General features: G+C 33.3%; 2 pseudogenes; both read left to right on the plus strand.

Annotated features, from left to right (window-relative positions):
* The first annotated feature begins 273 nt into the window (after positions 1–273).
* LOC149541881 (DNA repair protein recA homolog 3, mitochondrial pseudogene) lies at positions 274–878 on the plus strand (annotated as a pseudogene).
* Positions 879–9,360: 8,482 nt separating this feature from the next.
* Positions 9,361–10,301, plus strand: LOC149541882 (DNA repair protein recA homolog 3, mitochondrial pseudogene; annotated as a pseudogene).
* The last annotated feature ends 4,367 nt before the right edge of the window (positions 10,302–14,668 follow it).

Genomic DNA, 14,668 nt, shown 5'->3' on the forward strand with positions numbered 1-14,668 from the left:
GATTTTGATTTTAGTTATCTTGAAGATCTTAGTAGATCAATTTGAGGGTTCATTAGTTTGAAAATGAATTTTTTTTTAGTCAGACTCACTTTGGAGCCCAACAAATCTGCATCAAATTGATAGAGCTTGAGGGCATTAAGGTTATTTTTAAAAGAGGAATGTTATAATATTTTAAGTCATTGTGACTCTCAAAATATACATATAACATTTTGAATTCCCTTAAAGTATAGTACTATTCATGCATTGGGATGTAAAAAAGAAGAGCACAAGTAAATGTGGCTTGGCTGGTCTTTTGATAGTAGACATGTGCCTATTATATCAACTGGGTCTCTTGGGCTAGACATTACACTAGGAGTTTGTGGACTTCCAAAGGGATGTGTAGTTGAAATCTATGGCCCTGAGGCTTTAGTGAAAACAACCCTTGATGTTCATTCAATGGCACAAGCCCAAAATAATGGAGGCTACTATGTTTTTATTGATGCAGAACATTCTCTTGACCCATCACTAGTAGAAGCTATAGGTGTTGGCACAAATTTTTTTTGCTTCTTGCTCAGCCTAATTTTGGTGAGTAGGCCCTTTGTCTAGTAGATACTTTTAATATGAAGTGGATCAATTGATGCTATTGTGGTTGATAGTGTACCAACACTTGTACCTAAAATTGAACTGGATGGTGAAGTTGGGGATACACATGTGGCATTGTAGGCAAGATTGATGAGCCAATGCCTATGGAAGTTGACACATGCTTTATCTTTCTCACAAAAACTTCTTATTTTTATCAATCAGGTGAGAGAAAAATTAGGTGGATTTGGTTTTGGAGGCCTAGTAGAAACTACCTTTGGAGGGAATGCATTGAAGTTTTATGTATCTGTCCAAATTAAATATCCATAGAATTAGAGGTTTAAAGAAAGGGGAAGAGATGATTGGAAGCAATGTTGAAGTAAAAGTTGTTAAAAAAAAACTAGCACCTCCTTTCAAAATAGTAGAATTCAAAAAATAATTTGGCAAGGCAATTTATTTTGAACCTAAGGTCTTGGATTTAGGTCATAAACATGGATTGATCTCAAAAATAGTGAATTTTTATAGTTTGAATGGTGTGAAGTTAAATGGTAAAGATAAAGCCAAAGGTTATCTTCCAGAGAATGCACACATCTACTAGGAACTTGCTGATAAAGTAAAAATGCAAGCCAGAGGATGAAAATGCAAGGCAATTCACGCCAAAAATAAGAGACAACATTATGGTTTGAACCCTGAGCAGAGTAGGTATTATGTTTGATGTAAGTTGTGTATAACTTCAAGTACCCATGCAATAGACAAAAGGGAGACAATGCATAAAGACAAAGCTCAGAAAATGAGGAATACCACAGTAAAAAATGCACACCAAGAGGCAAAGAACATACTACTTTTATAGGGGTCAATTTGTAATTCAAGCATGGACTGTTCCATTGTTGAGACATAGAACATTGATTATTTTATTTACAAAAAATTGTTGGAATCTATGAATGAGAAATTAAATTAGCATTCTACCTTTTGGTTGCTTGTAGTGATTTTCTTAGAATTCCTTCTCCTAGTCCTGCAATGTTGTCAATTCTTTTCCTAGGCATTTGACATAGAGCTCATATAATAGTAGACACTATTCTTCTCGATAATTTCACTTTTGTATGAATGAACAAGACCATGACTACTTCACTCTCACAGTAGCTCATGATTTCACTTCATGAGGAGAGGAGTGAATGTGAATGAAATGATGTGGACTTATTTTTCTCTACCTTATGAATTTGGGCATCATAATATGCAAGTTATGTTGTTGTTGAAAAAATGCCTCTTGTGGCGCCCAGTTAAAATCTTTTAGAATTCTAAAACAATTTCTTCTTGTAGACAACATGAGGCAGCACCTCCATGTAATATAATTGGGTGTGATGTCTCTATTGGTGGGCTTTATGTTAATAGGCTTTTCCCTCACAAAAAAAACCCATGCAAAGAAGGTCTGTCACACCATGAAATGAAGAACAAAGCAGAGCTAGGTTATAATGTTTTATCCTAGATTGGGGAAGAAATGGCTTTCTTATGTCTTTAAATAAAAATCCACACAATATGTTATATGTCTTAAAGACACATGCTTTTTGTCAACCATGCACTCCCAGGTGGGGCCCATGGTTGGCTAGCTGGAGGCTACATGCAATCAAATTTTAAACAAACATGTTGACAAAGATGCTGACATCATCAATGATGTGGCAAGCTCAATGATTAGGTGATCAGATTGTGACACATGGATGATCTTATGGTTTTTTCTATTTTTCCAAGTGGAGTTGCTCACATGATAACTATAACAACATAGCACTACCTCAATTGTGCAGTGAAGTGGAAATGATGTAGCGGTGGATGGGTGTAGAGGTAGCAATGATGTGGTGGTCACGGATGAAGTCACCAAAAAAAGGTTGCCAAAATTTGGTGGTCGCCATGTTGCCACCAGAAAATGGAAGATTTTTTGACAAGTGACATGGTAACTTGCTAGAAAATTCAAAAATCTAGTAGCAATTGATGAGGAAATGTGGGGCTTGTCTAAGATAAGAGCCAATACAAATGTGACATGTGGTGATGTTGTGTAGACCAATAATGTGATGACAAGTGGAATTGTTCAAGTGGTGAGGGGATATAAAGAGTTCTCTACATTCATTCAAACAAAGATTTGAATTTTTTTTTAAAAAATTGAATATTGTATAGTTTACACTATAGAATTATTTATTTATTTTTTTCAAATTTTTGCATTTTAATGCAAAACTACAAGTGGAGACCTAATTTTTCAAATGATTGCTAGAGGCTCAATTTTTGTCCAAAATAGGAACTTCAATATACTATTGGAATTGGGACGATATGAATTTTCCATTTTTGGGGTTAGATTTTACATAGCTATTCACCAGTTCTCACTATAAGAAAACTTATGTTTTTCGGGGAATTCTCAGTAGAATGGGTAATTTTCACCATGGAGCATCAAAACTGGTTAGGAGATAGTTATGAAGGCTTTTTGAAGTCTGAATATGGAGAAAATCAACTTTAAATGGTTTTCTTTTATTCTAGAGGCTATTTGACCGATTTTCACTTTTTCCTTGAGTTCATTTTGGCATCAAAGTTAGTTATGATTTTCAATCAACTATCTCAGATATTTCTTTCTTTTGGAAGCCAAATGATGGGAATTTGATTTTTTAGTTGAGGGGAGAGATTAGAGAGATGTTTTTAACACTGCTATGAGGTTTTCCAAGTGGACACATGTCATCCTCACAATAGATCTAGGAATTCACCTCCTCCTATATCATTATCTTTCTTGCTCATTGTAGGGGTTCTAGTTTTTTCACTGTGAAACCAATTAGTTCCAATTTTGAGAAGGAAATTGACTCACTACTAAGGCACCATTCTTTCAAAAATTTCTCTTGTATGAAGAACAATAATGAAGAGAACATAGATAGTTCTGATCTTTAGGGTGTTTCTATGTTTTAATTTCAGGCATATCAATGTATTATTTCAAGAAAATCAATACAAAGAATAGCAAGTGCTGAGTTTCATCTTAAATCTTGTCTCCTTTATCAGTAATCTTCAATTTTTTATGATCTTTGAACAAAGAGCTTAGGTCATAGTTGCAGTCAATTAAGGTTGTATGTTGTTTCATCGTTGCTTATAATTCAAGGAGTTATGTAAATGCTTCAGGGAAATCAATAGGGTTGCAAGTTTATTGATGAGGATATTAGGTAAGAATGAGATTTAGATTGAACATAGATGTCTATTTACAAGGTGAATAGATAGATCAAATACCTGAAGATATGAATATGTCTTAGGTATCCATATGTATGTGATTGATTCATGGAATTTCCTGATAGAAGAGTCACTAATCAGCTAAAGGATCATTAGTTCTTACTACTACATATTTGGTATTTTGTTGAAATCAAAATTATCAATCAAATGCTTTTCCCCCTTTGTGTTGAAGAGATGAAAAGTATAACCCTCACTCAACTTATGAATTACATTGTTTTGCATTTAGCTACTACAGATCTATGTTATTGCATGAGTATTAGGAGATATAAGGGTTTTTATCTGTATTGTTAGATTCAAGGATATATTTTGCACTGGTACCATATTAATTTGATCTGAGGTTCACCTACCTAGGTTTTGTAGAGCTTGAAGTAGAAGAAGGGTCTAGCCTTATAGTTGGCCTAGTGTCTGAAATAGTATGTTGAAGATGGGAGTTAGCTACCCCTGGATGTACTTTATTCTCATCGGGGTAATTTGAAACTTGTAACATTTCAAAACATCAAAAATATAGTGACTCTATTGGGGACTGTATTGAATCTAAATTGAAAACAAACCTTGAGGATTTGAAAAATGAAGATTCAATATAGCAGGAGAAACACAAGGAAAGTAGTACAATAGTGAGGAATTGTGGTATTCTTTTCATATCCTTGCTGATTTTTGTGTCCCTCAATTAAGGCTTTGTTCATGGACAACAATATGTTGTAAGAATTGGATGTAAATTGTGTTTTATGACTTTTATAAGTCTATGTTCAATCAGTTTAGTTTTTGCAAGTGTTGTTGAGAAATTTTAGAGTCATAATTATTTATGAATTGTATTCTCTTTTCAAGATGTTGATGATCTATAAGTTTCTGCTATGTTGAAAGTCTGGTTCAAAATTTACCAATGGCAAATTGTTTCAAATTTTTCTCGCTAAGTGTGAGCGGAAACTTAGATCTAAATCTCTGTACTAGTGCATGATTTATTTCAATATCAAAGGCTTTCAGTATTTGTGGGCAAATCTAGCTTGTTAGAAAAAGAGAGGTGCATTTTGGATCTATAGTGTTGTGTGTTGTGTGTTGTGTGTATCTATTGCAAGTGGAATTATTTCAAGAATAAATCATTGTTGTGATTTAATGTTCCTCATCAAGGAGGTGGTGGCTCTATAATGGTTTCATATGTGGTGTGACAAAGTTCATGTTAGTAACAATGCCAAACTAGTAGATTAGAGATTTTAACATCAACACGTAAAGTACTTTCCACTTTCATGTGACTTCATTTCCATGAAAGTGAGCTTTACAAGAGATTCTCCATCAAATGGTTTTTAGAATTAAATAGGAGAATGGCTTAATCAATCTCAACATACTTTGTTGAAAATAGATTCAACAAGTGTTCTCATATATTGAAGTATGTTCAGAGTTGAAATTGGTAGAAAAAAATTTCATATTTGCTGCAAGTAATGAATTCTAAAAATAATCTTGGTGATTGAGTTTTAAGTTAGTGAGAAATGTATGCAGCCGGTTAGTAGGAATTATAGACCTATTTCTACCAAGAGATATATTCCATTATGTTTTGATGACATTCATGGTTTTTTAAACCCTATGTTGTATAACCTTAGAAAGTATTAACCTAAGTTTAGTGGGAAACATGCAAATTCACTTAGTCATCATGTTCAATTGTTCAGTGACTTGGTTGGTGATTTTGAAATTGCTCATGAAGACATTCATATGAAGTTGTTTGTCCAAACTTTAGAAGATGATGCTAAGGACTACTTTTCATTTTTACCATCATGTTCAATTTCATCTTGGGATGAATTAATTTCAGCTTTCATGAAGTAGTTTGGGGAAAGAAAAAGCATATCTGATTATTTTAATAAGTTCTTAAAAATCCAAATTGGGAATAGTGAGTTAGTTCCTAAATTTAATATCAGATTTGCAAAGGATTTAAATGACATTCCTGAAAGTTATAAGCTAGATGATCAAGTGTGTTTAGTGGTTTATCTCAGTGCATTTGACAAGAAGACGAGTTACTTGTTGAGAGATAAAGAGCTTGGGAATTTGCATCAGGCATTCATGATAGCAATAGAGATTGAGAATAACATAAAATATGGCTTGACTAGAAGTCATTCTCTAAAAGTGTTTTCCGGCAAGATGAGGTGCAAAGGAAAAATCAATGTCAAAAGGAGTGTTTATTTTCAAATCAGCAAATAGGTGCCCTAGTTTTTGTAGATAATTTTGTTGAAAATTTAGAAATAAAAACATGTAAAGATAAAGTCTCTTTGTTGCAAAGAAGAAATGATTCCCTTCTTGCTGAATTGAATGCACATGTTTGTAGTATTATAGCAGTAGAACATAAAGTTAGTTCACTTGATGAATTGTACATGCAAGATGTAAGTTTAGTCATTGCTTCTCCCATTAATGATTTGTATTATGCTAAAAAAATAATTCAAGCCATGAGTAGGAAAGGTATTCATCTCAAAATGAGGATGAAGAAGCTAAAAAATATGCATCAAGTGATGAAGGTGAACTTGCTGATCCAATGTATTGTGAAGAAGCATCATGTGAAGACAATGGCGAGGGTTGTTGCTTAAGTCAAGAAGAGGAAAGTACTAGTATATGTTCATGTTCATGTGAATCAGATGCAAATTGGGAAGAAGAAAGAAATGACAAAAGTTTTCACTCTTATGAAGTAAAGGTATAAGTTCTTTTTCTAAATCTGAAAGTGAAATTCCATTTTAGAATTGTACAAGTCAGCTTGAGTTTGAAAGTTTTGAAGAAAGGTTGTCTACACAATATGAGGATAAAGAGGTTGTTTATAAGGATGGATTACCTAGTTGTGTAGATAAATGTCTTGAGGATATATGTAGTAGTAACCAAAAATATAAAAATGATTATGAGGTTAATGCATGAGCACTTAACGATGATTGGTTTGCAAGACATTTGAATCACCTTTATGAAGACAATGCAACTAATATTTATCTATTTTCTACATGTTTCATTGATGGAGTAGAAAATGAATCTTCATAGGGTTTTGATTTTTCTTCACATGCTGAAAGTCTCCATGAAGATGAAATGGGTAATGGTTTTAAAATGTATACTAACACTTTATATGATGAAAATCCTAATGATGATCAACCCATTTTTTGTCAAAAATGTTCAAAGAGGATCACTACATGGAGTTATCAACCCATTGTTTGAAGAAGACATGGAAGGTCCAAATTTAGCTGAGGATGAGTTTAATGATGATACATTGTCTTACTGCTATAAGAGATCAGATTTATGTTCTTCTAGATGTGATGGTGAAAGTATTGATGAGATTGCATCTTATGAGATTGGTAATTAGGTGTTTGAAAAAGTTGTTGAAAATCAGCATGCACCTTATAGAAAGTTTTATGATGAATTCTTTAATGTGACAACTAATCCATTTTTTGATTGTGAAGAATCATTGAAGAACTCTGAATTAGTTTTAGATTCTGACATTGATGATAAATGTGAGTGTAAATCTGATTGCTCCTCCGAGTACTATCTAGTTATGCATAAGGATACATATTTTCAAGGTATGTGTGATCTCTTTCCCCATGTTGAATATGATGCCTTCATATTCGAGACTAGTAGCATGCATGATTCATTTGTTAGAGAAGGTCTTTAGTTTTAGTCTAATATTTTTGAGCATGCTAATTAGTACTTTCATAATGAGCAAGTGTTTGAAAATGAAGCAAGTCTTTATATGTGTTATGGAAGTAAGGATATAGATACAGTTTTGCTAAGTGGTGAGTTTTGAGATACTGATCTAATAGATGAAACTAATAGAATAAATATTTTCAGTTTACCTAATGAGAGTTCAAATGAAAATTAGATCTATGATAGAGGTAAGAAGTTTTGTTGAAGTTCGGTGGCTTGGGGTCATCATTTGTACATAGTAGAGGTAGTTGTTTCTTGTTTTCATTAAATTTATTCGAGAGAAGTTTTTGCTATTTTAGGAATGGTCTTCTTCTTCCAGAGATCTAAATCCTTTCCATGCCCACAAGGGACATGTATCCCCAGATAGAGCCACTATTAGGACTCAAAATTGAAGCCATGATTTTGAGTACCATTGAAGAAAATCAAGCCCTTAAATGGTTTTTGATGCATGTGTACCCGATTGTCCTTTTGAAGCATAAGAGGTGTTTATTGTTTCTAGCACCTTATATTTAGTGCATCTATATGTTTCATGAAGACAAATTTCCATTTTGAGCCATTTTGTGAAGTCATGTTTTGAGCAATTGTTAATTCTGCATTTTTACCCAAGTATCAAACAATGATAGGAGGTTGTGTTTGCAATTAAATATCTTGCACCTAGTAATGTTTCATGAATCGCCACTTTGGGAGTATTTAGTGTCCATACCAAGATCTTATGTTTTAGATTTTGAGATTTTTTTAATCTGTTTGACTAGGTTTTGAATCCCTCAAAGTTGGTTATTTATTGATGTCATGTTAATGTAAATTGTTCTAAATTCTAGGAAGCCCTATTTGACTTGCCATAAATTTGACCCAGTTGATCAAAATGGTGAAATTTCTTTTGTGTTGAATTTTAGAGGTTAGAGAAATGCTATGTTTCAAGTTTGAGCTTATGAAAAAACCATTTATTCAGTTTTCAAACATGATCCCAAATGGAATTTCTAACTTTTTACTAGTGTCAAGAAGTGCAGATTTGTCAGTACCTTTGTTTGTGATGTCATAACTTTGAATCCATGATAGGTGATATGGAATGGATTTCATTGATGTGTATTACTCTAAAAATTCTACAAGTGTATCAATTTTAAAATCATGATGAATCCATTTGCACACTTTCCTAGGTCAATTCCTTTTGCAAAAATTGCTTTTCTATCAGCGCTTTCAGTTTGCATAATTTGAGTACCCCACTTTAACCACTTGCCATTTGTGTCCTATTATTTTTCATGAGGCCAAATTGTAGATTTATACTCTCCTCATGATAGTGAACCAATACCCCAAAAAAAAAATTTCCCAACTATCAATTTACCTAGTTTTTGAAGCCAAATCTGAATGTAATTTATTGTTTTTTGGACATGTTTTCTTGTAGGTGATTCTGAGAGGGAAACTTTTATAGTCAATATCTTTTGACTGGGAATTTTTCATTAGATGAGATTCAACAAGTTGCAAGAATCTAGATAAAAGAATCAATATCCCTATTTTCACAACCCAATTAGGTATTTTGGTTAATTTTTAAGGCCAAACAAAGGACCTTGTGGCACTAAAATGACAATGGGTAGTAAAGGGTAAAAATGAGTTTTTAAGGATAATTCAATACTTCATTTTGATTTTAGTCAGCTTGAAGATCTTAGTAGATCAATTTGAGGGTTCAATTGTTTGAAAATGAATTTTTTTTTAGTCAGACCCACTTTGGAGCCCAACTAATCTGCATCAAATTGATAGAGCTTAAGGGCATTAAGGGTATTTTTGAAAGGGGAATGTTATAATATTTTAAGTAATTGTAAATGTCAAAATATACATATAACATTTTGAATTCCCTTAAAATAAAGGACTATTCACACATTGAGATGGAAAAAAGAAGAGCACGAGTGAATGTGGCTTGGTTTATCTTCTAATAGTAGACATGTGCCTGTTATATCAATTGAGTCTCTTGGGCTAGACATTGCACTAGGAGTTGGTATACTTCCAAAGGGATGTGTAGTTGAAATCTATGGCCCTAAGGCTTTAGGGAAAATAACCCTTGGTCTTCATGTAGTGGCACAAGCCCAAAAGAATGGAGGCTACTATGTTTTTGTTGATGCAGAACATTCTCTTAACCCATCATTGGAAGAAGCTATAGGTGTTGACACAAATTTATTTTTCTTCTTGCTCAACCTAATTGTGGTGAGTAGGCCCTCTTTTTGGTAGATAATTTTATATAGAGTGGATCAATTGATGCTATTGTGGTTGATAGTGTAGCAACACTTGTACCTAAAATTGAACTAGATGGTGAAGTTGGGGATACACATGTGGCACTGTAGGCAAGATTGATGAGCCAATGCCTGCAGAAGTTGATGCATGATTTATCTTGCTCAGAACCACTTCCCATTTTTATAAATTAGGTGGATTTGGTTTTGGAGGCCTAGTTGAAACTACCTCTAGAGGGAATACATTGAAGTTTTGTGCATCTATCCAAATTAAATATTCATAGAACTGGAGGTGTAAAGAAAGGGGAAGATATTATTGGAAGCAATGTTCAAGTAAAAGTTGTAAAAAACAAACTAGTACCTCCTTTCAGAATAGCAGAATTTGTAATAGAGTTTGGCAAGGGAATTTATTTTGAACCTAATGTCTTGGATTTAGGTCATAAACATGGATTGATCTCAAAAATAGTGAATTTTTATAGTTTGAATGGTGTAAAGTTACATGGTAAAGATAAAGCCAAATTATATCTTTCAAAGAATGTAGACATCTACCAGGAACTTCTCGATAAAGTAAAAATACAAGCTGGAGGAGGAAAATGCAAGGCAATTCATGCCAAAAACAAGAGATGATAGTATGGTTTGAACCTGCGACAGAGTAGGTATAATGTTTGATGTAAGCTGCATACAACTTCAAGTACCCACATAGCAGAGAAAAGGGAGCCAATGCATAAAGATAAAGGTTAGAAAATGAGGAATACCACATTACTGAATGCACACCAAGAGGTAGAGTACATACCACTTGTATAGGGGTCAATTTTTAATTTAGGCATGGACTGTTCCATGGTTGAGATATAGAACATTGATTATTTTATTTACAAAGAATGGTTGGCATCTACGAATAAGAAATTCAATTAGCATTCTACATTTTGACTGTTTGCAGTGATTTTATTAAAACTCCTTCTCCTAGTCCTGCAATGTTGTTGATTATTTTCCTAGGCATTTGACAAAGAGCCCGTAGAATAATAGAAATGTAGCCACTTTTACTTTCTAATTGGAAGGTTTCTAGGTCACCGTATCTTGTGTGAAAGTGTTATGAATGTTTATTTACTTTCGTTATTTCATGCATTCAATTAGATGAGAATATTATATGAAGGATTAATTGGTGAAGTAAGATAAAATTTTACTGGTTACTGATTCACCCCTCCCCTCTCAATAACCTTGCCTACCTTATATTTCCAACAATTGGTATCAAAGCTTATTTGGTTATCACATCATAATTTTAATAGCTTGAGAAAAAAACAAAGGCAATGGAGTTATACAAGATAGATAAGGCTATTGACAAGGAGAAGTTGGACCTTGAATTTTCTATTGGGAAACTCAAGAAAGAAATGGAGAAACTCTCTCAATCATTGAAAAGAAGGAAATATATTTAGGTAAAAATGAATGACAACTTCTACACTAAAGAAAGAATTGAGGATATTTATCCTAAAAGAAATTCATATTTAGCTGATGAAGCAATGAAAGAACTATTAGAAAAGAATTCCAATCTTTAGGAAGAAGTCAAAAAGATGAAAAGAGAGCAAGAAATTAAATTAGTTAGATTATGTGAAGTCATGGAAGGAAAAGCCAAAGCCAAAGAAGAGATAGAAGCAAAGAACAATGAAATTCATTAACTATCCCTTCAACAAGAAAACTTCATTGATCAACTCAATAATGCAAATTAAGAATTGATGAACCTAAGATCTGAGAATGAAAGACTATAGAATGATCTCAACACTAAAATGAATACCTATGAAAGAATGATGCAATCTCAAAAAAGCATGAATCAATTGAATGAACAAAGTCAATATAGACAAAAAGGAAAAATCAGGATAGGATAACCAAAAGAAGGTGAATCATCTCAACAATGAGCTCAAAATAATCAAAGACTTACTTACAATCATTGTGCTAAAATAGGTCATACATCAAAAAAATGTTGGAGTAATGGAAAAGAAAAAAATAATGGAAATAGTTAAAATTGCAATAAGCATTGTCATAGAGCAAGTGAGTGTAAAGAGAAACTGATGTTTGAAGGTAAATGTCACAATTGCAAGAAACATGGACACAAATTTTCAAAGTGCAAAACCAAGCAGTGGAACCCAATAGAACAAATTGTGAAAGCAATATTTGGATGGGATTACAATACATGGTACAGATGTCACTACTATGGTGAATTTGGGTACATTGGAGAAATTTTTGTGAAACAGCATATGAGGAAAAGAGATACAACAAAAAGATGTTTTATTTATATAGAACTTGGACATCTTGCTAAGAACTATATGAAGATAGGTAGAATTGAAGATGAAAAGAAAGCCAAAGATGACAATATCAGAAAGAAAATGAGGTAGAAATGGGTACCAAAATCTCCAAAGAATGCAAAAAAAATCATGAATTGAATGACACACAAGTTAATGATTTGGGTGGTCCAAACACTTCAACTTATTTCCCTATCAAGATCACTGGAACTATGATTAAAATGAGGTAATCTAACATTAGTTTTAGGGGAGTAGAAATAATGATCCAATCAACATTCAAGATAGACTGGGATCACCAAGAATAATGAAAAGGAGGAGACCTTATCGAACAAGGTTAGGTTGTTGGACCATGTTGAGCAAAGACAGGTTACATATTGTTGCAAACTCAAGTTGGTAGTGCCTACCAAGTGATAGTGACTCTATCAAGTTGTAGATGTCTTCCAAGAATTACACATTGAACTAAGTGGAGGACACCCTATCACAAGGAAAGTATGAAGTACAAAGCATTAATTGAAATTCATTAAAAGGAAGAAATCAAAGGCATTGTTTCATTGCAAATTTCCAAAGCTATTTGTGATCTTAGATTCTTAGATCTTCCAGAAATGGCATATTTGGGTAGAAAAAATAAGACAGGTTATGGAATGTTAGTTCATGAAGTTTCCTTAGAGGTTCCAAATTCCAAGTTAAGTCTAGCGATTGCAAAAGTTCTCGACCCAACTGGTGCACAATCTTGAATTTTTCCTAAGGTATTGCTCATGTGTGACATCCATTCCTTTTATCACCACTCAATCCAAGAACTTAGAACCCTAGAAATGAATGAGGCATTTAGGAAATTATGTGTGGATGGTGCATTGAAACATGAACATTAGCATTTGGAAACCAAGGGCTTGACGCATATCTCTCATATGACAAGAGACTTCCATGTCAAATGGATGAGACATATTCTGAGTCATGTACATAATGGGTAATTGTGGTTTGAGCAACCTATTTAGATAACCAAGAAAATGATTCATATAATCATTTGGATCCCAATGCTTAATAAGGAAAAGACAACCAAAACCCTAGGTCGGGTTGAACTAGAAAAGTGAACCCTTACTGAGTGGATGATAGAGGAATGAAGATTAGAAGTGTAATTAACATCGGACTAAAGTTCAACATTCATTACATTGTATATGAGATTTATAATTCAAGTAGATTAAACTATGTGTCATGTGAAGATGTTGATTTCACATACAATGTTGTGAAGAATAACCTATCCTTTGGCCTTGCTAAGTTACTGTTGAATGAATTCAACAAGAATATGAAGAACATTAGAGGATCAAATAATAATCCATGTAAGTTTAGATCTCTTCTAACATGTTTATTCTTCTTCATTCAAAAATTATTCCCTTCCAAAGGTAGAGTAGTATGGAGGAAAGATGTTACCAATTTTTATCAAATTAATGAATATATAGCAGAGATGGGTGAAAATTTTGATAGCATCATGGATAAATATTTTGAAACATTCAAGGAAAAGATGAATAATAGATATAGGATCCCCAAGAAACTTATACAAGATTACAAAGATGAATTTTTTTTCATGGTGGATTGTATAAAGTACACATTCAAACAGTCAAACCTAGAGTAGCATGGGTTAAGCCTCTAGAGTATGATGTTAACATTGATGAAACCAAGGATATTATAGAGGCTCTAGTGAATGAGCCTATTGATGCCAAAGCTATATACTTTGGCACATATGATGAAGATAAGACATGAATAGAACTTGAGATTAAGCTACCTCAAATAGCAGATAAAGGAAGAAAAGGAGTATAAAAGATACTAAAAGGCACTAAGAAAGTATGTTACCCTCTAATTCTTACCAAGGGAAAAGGTGATGATATTGAAGAAGATGATGCAAATGATGAAGAAGAAGAAGCAAAATCTGAGGAAAAAGAGCCTCTAAGGAAGAAAGGAAAGGTTGTCATAACCAGACCTATCAAGTCACCCCCTGTTGTATTCAAAAGAAGGGTAGCCAAATCAAGGAATAAGTTGAAGTTAGGAAAAGATGAAGCTAAGAAAACAATCTTCAAGAGAACTGAACCTACACTTTAGGAAATATTAAAGAAGATAGAAGAAGGAACTAGAATGACATGTTTTAATTTCTTGAAGTATGAGACAAGGAATGGGGATGAAAAAAGGTAGATTGAGAATGTTGTTATGACCAAGCTAAGTAAATGGAAGTACTCATTTGATGAGCTTGCACAATAGATTCCTAATGAGCTTATGTGGGAAATTAAGCCTAGATGGGAGCATCCAAATAAGATAGCCAAGGAAATCTTTAAGAAGACACTGAAGCAACTCATGCGTGATCTTAGTTAGAAGGAGGTCAAAGATTCCTTGAAGCCAAGTGAAAAGAAGTTCTTTGAAGTTGAAAACTTGTATGATACTACTCAAAGACATTGAATATGTGGTAAAGGTAGCTACAAAAACATGGAAGAACATTTATAGGTTGCATCAACTTACTGATGTTGTTGTTCATGTTGATGAAAAAGATGATGAAGATAAGGAAGAGGATATAGAAATAAAAGATGATTAACTTGATGATGTCAATCTAGATGATGGGGAGGAAGAATAGGAAGCTATTGGAGAAGTCTTCTAGGGGTACAAGGTATTGATGAGACCAATGCAGAGAAAATTATAGCAGTAGTCATGGCCTCATCTCCT

Source organism: Cupressus sempervirens, chromosome 8 (genome assembly GCF_028749045.1).
Source record: "Cupressus sempervirens isolate cs-2001-9-10 chromosome 8, ASM2874904v1, whole genome shotgun sequence".
NCBI classification, from domain to species: Eukaryota; Viridiplantae; Streptophyta; class Pinopsida; order Cupressales; family Cupressaceae; genus Cupressus; species Cupressus sempervirens.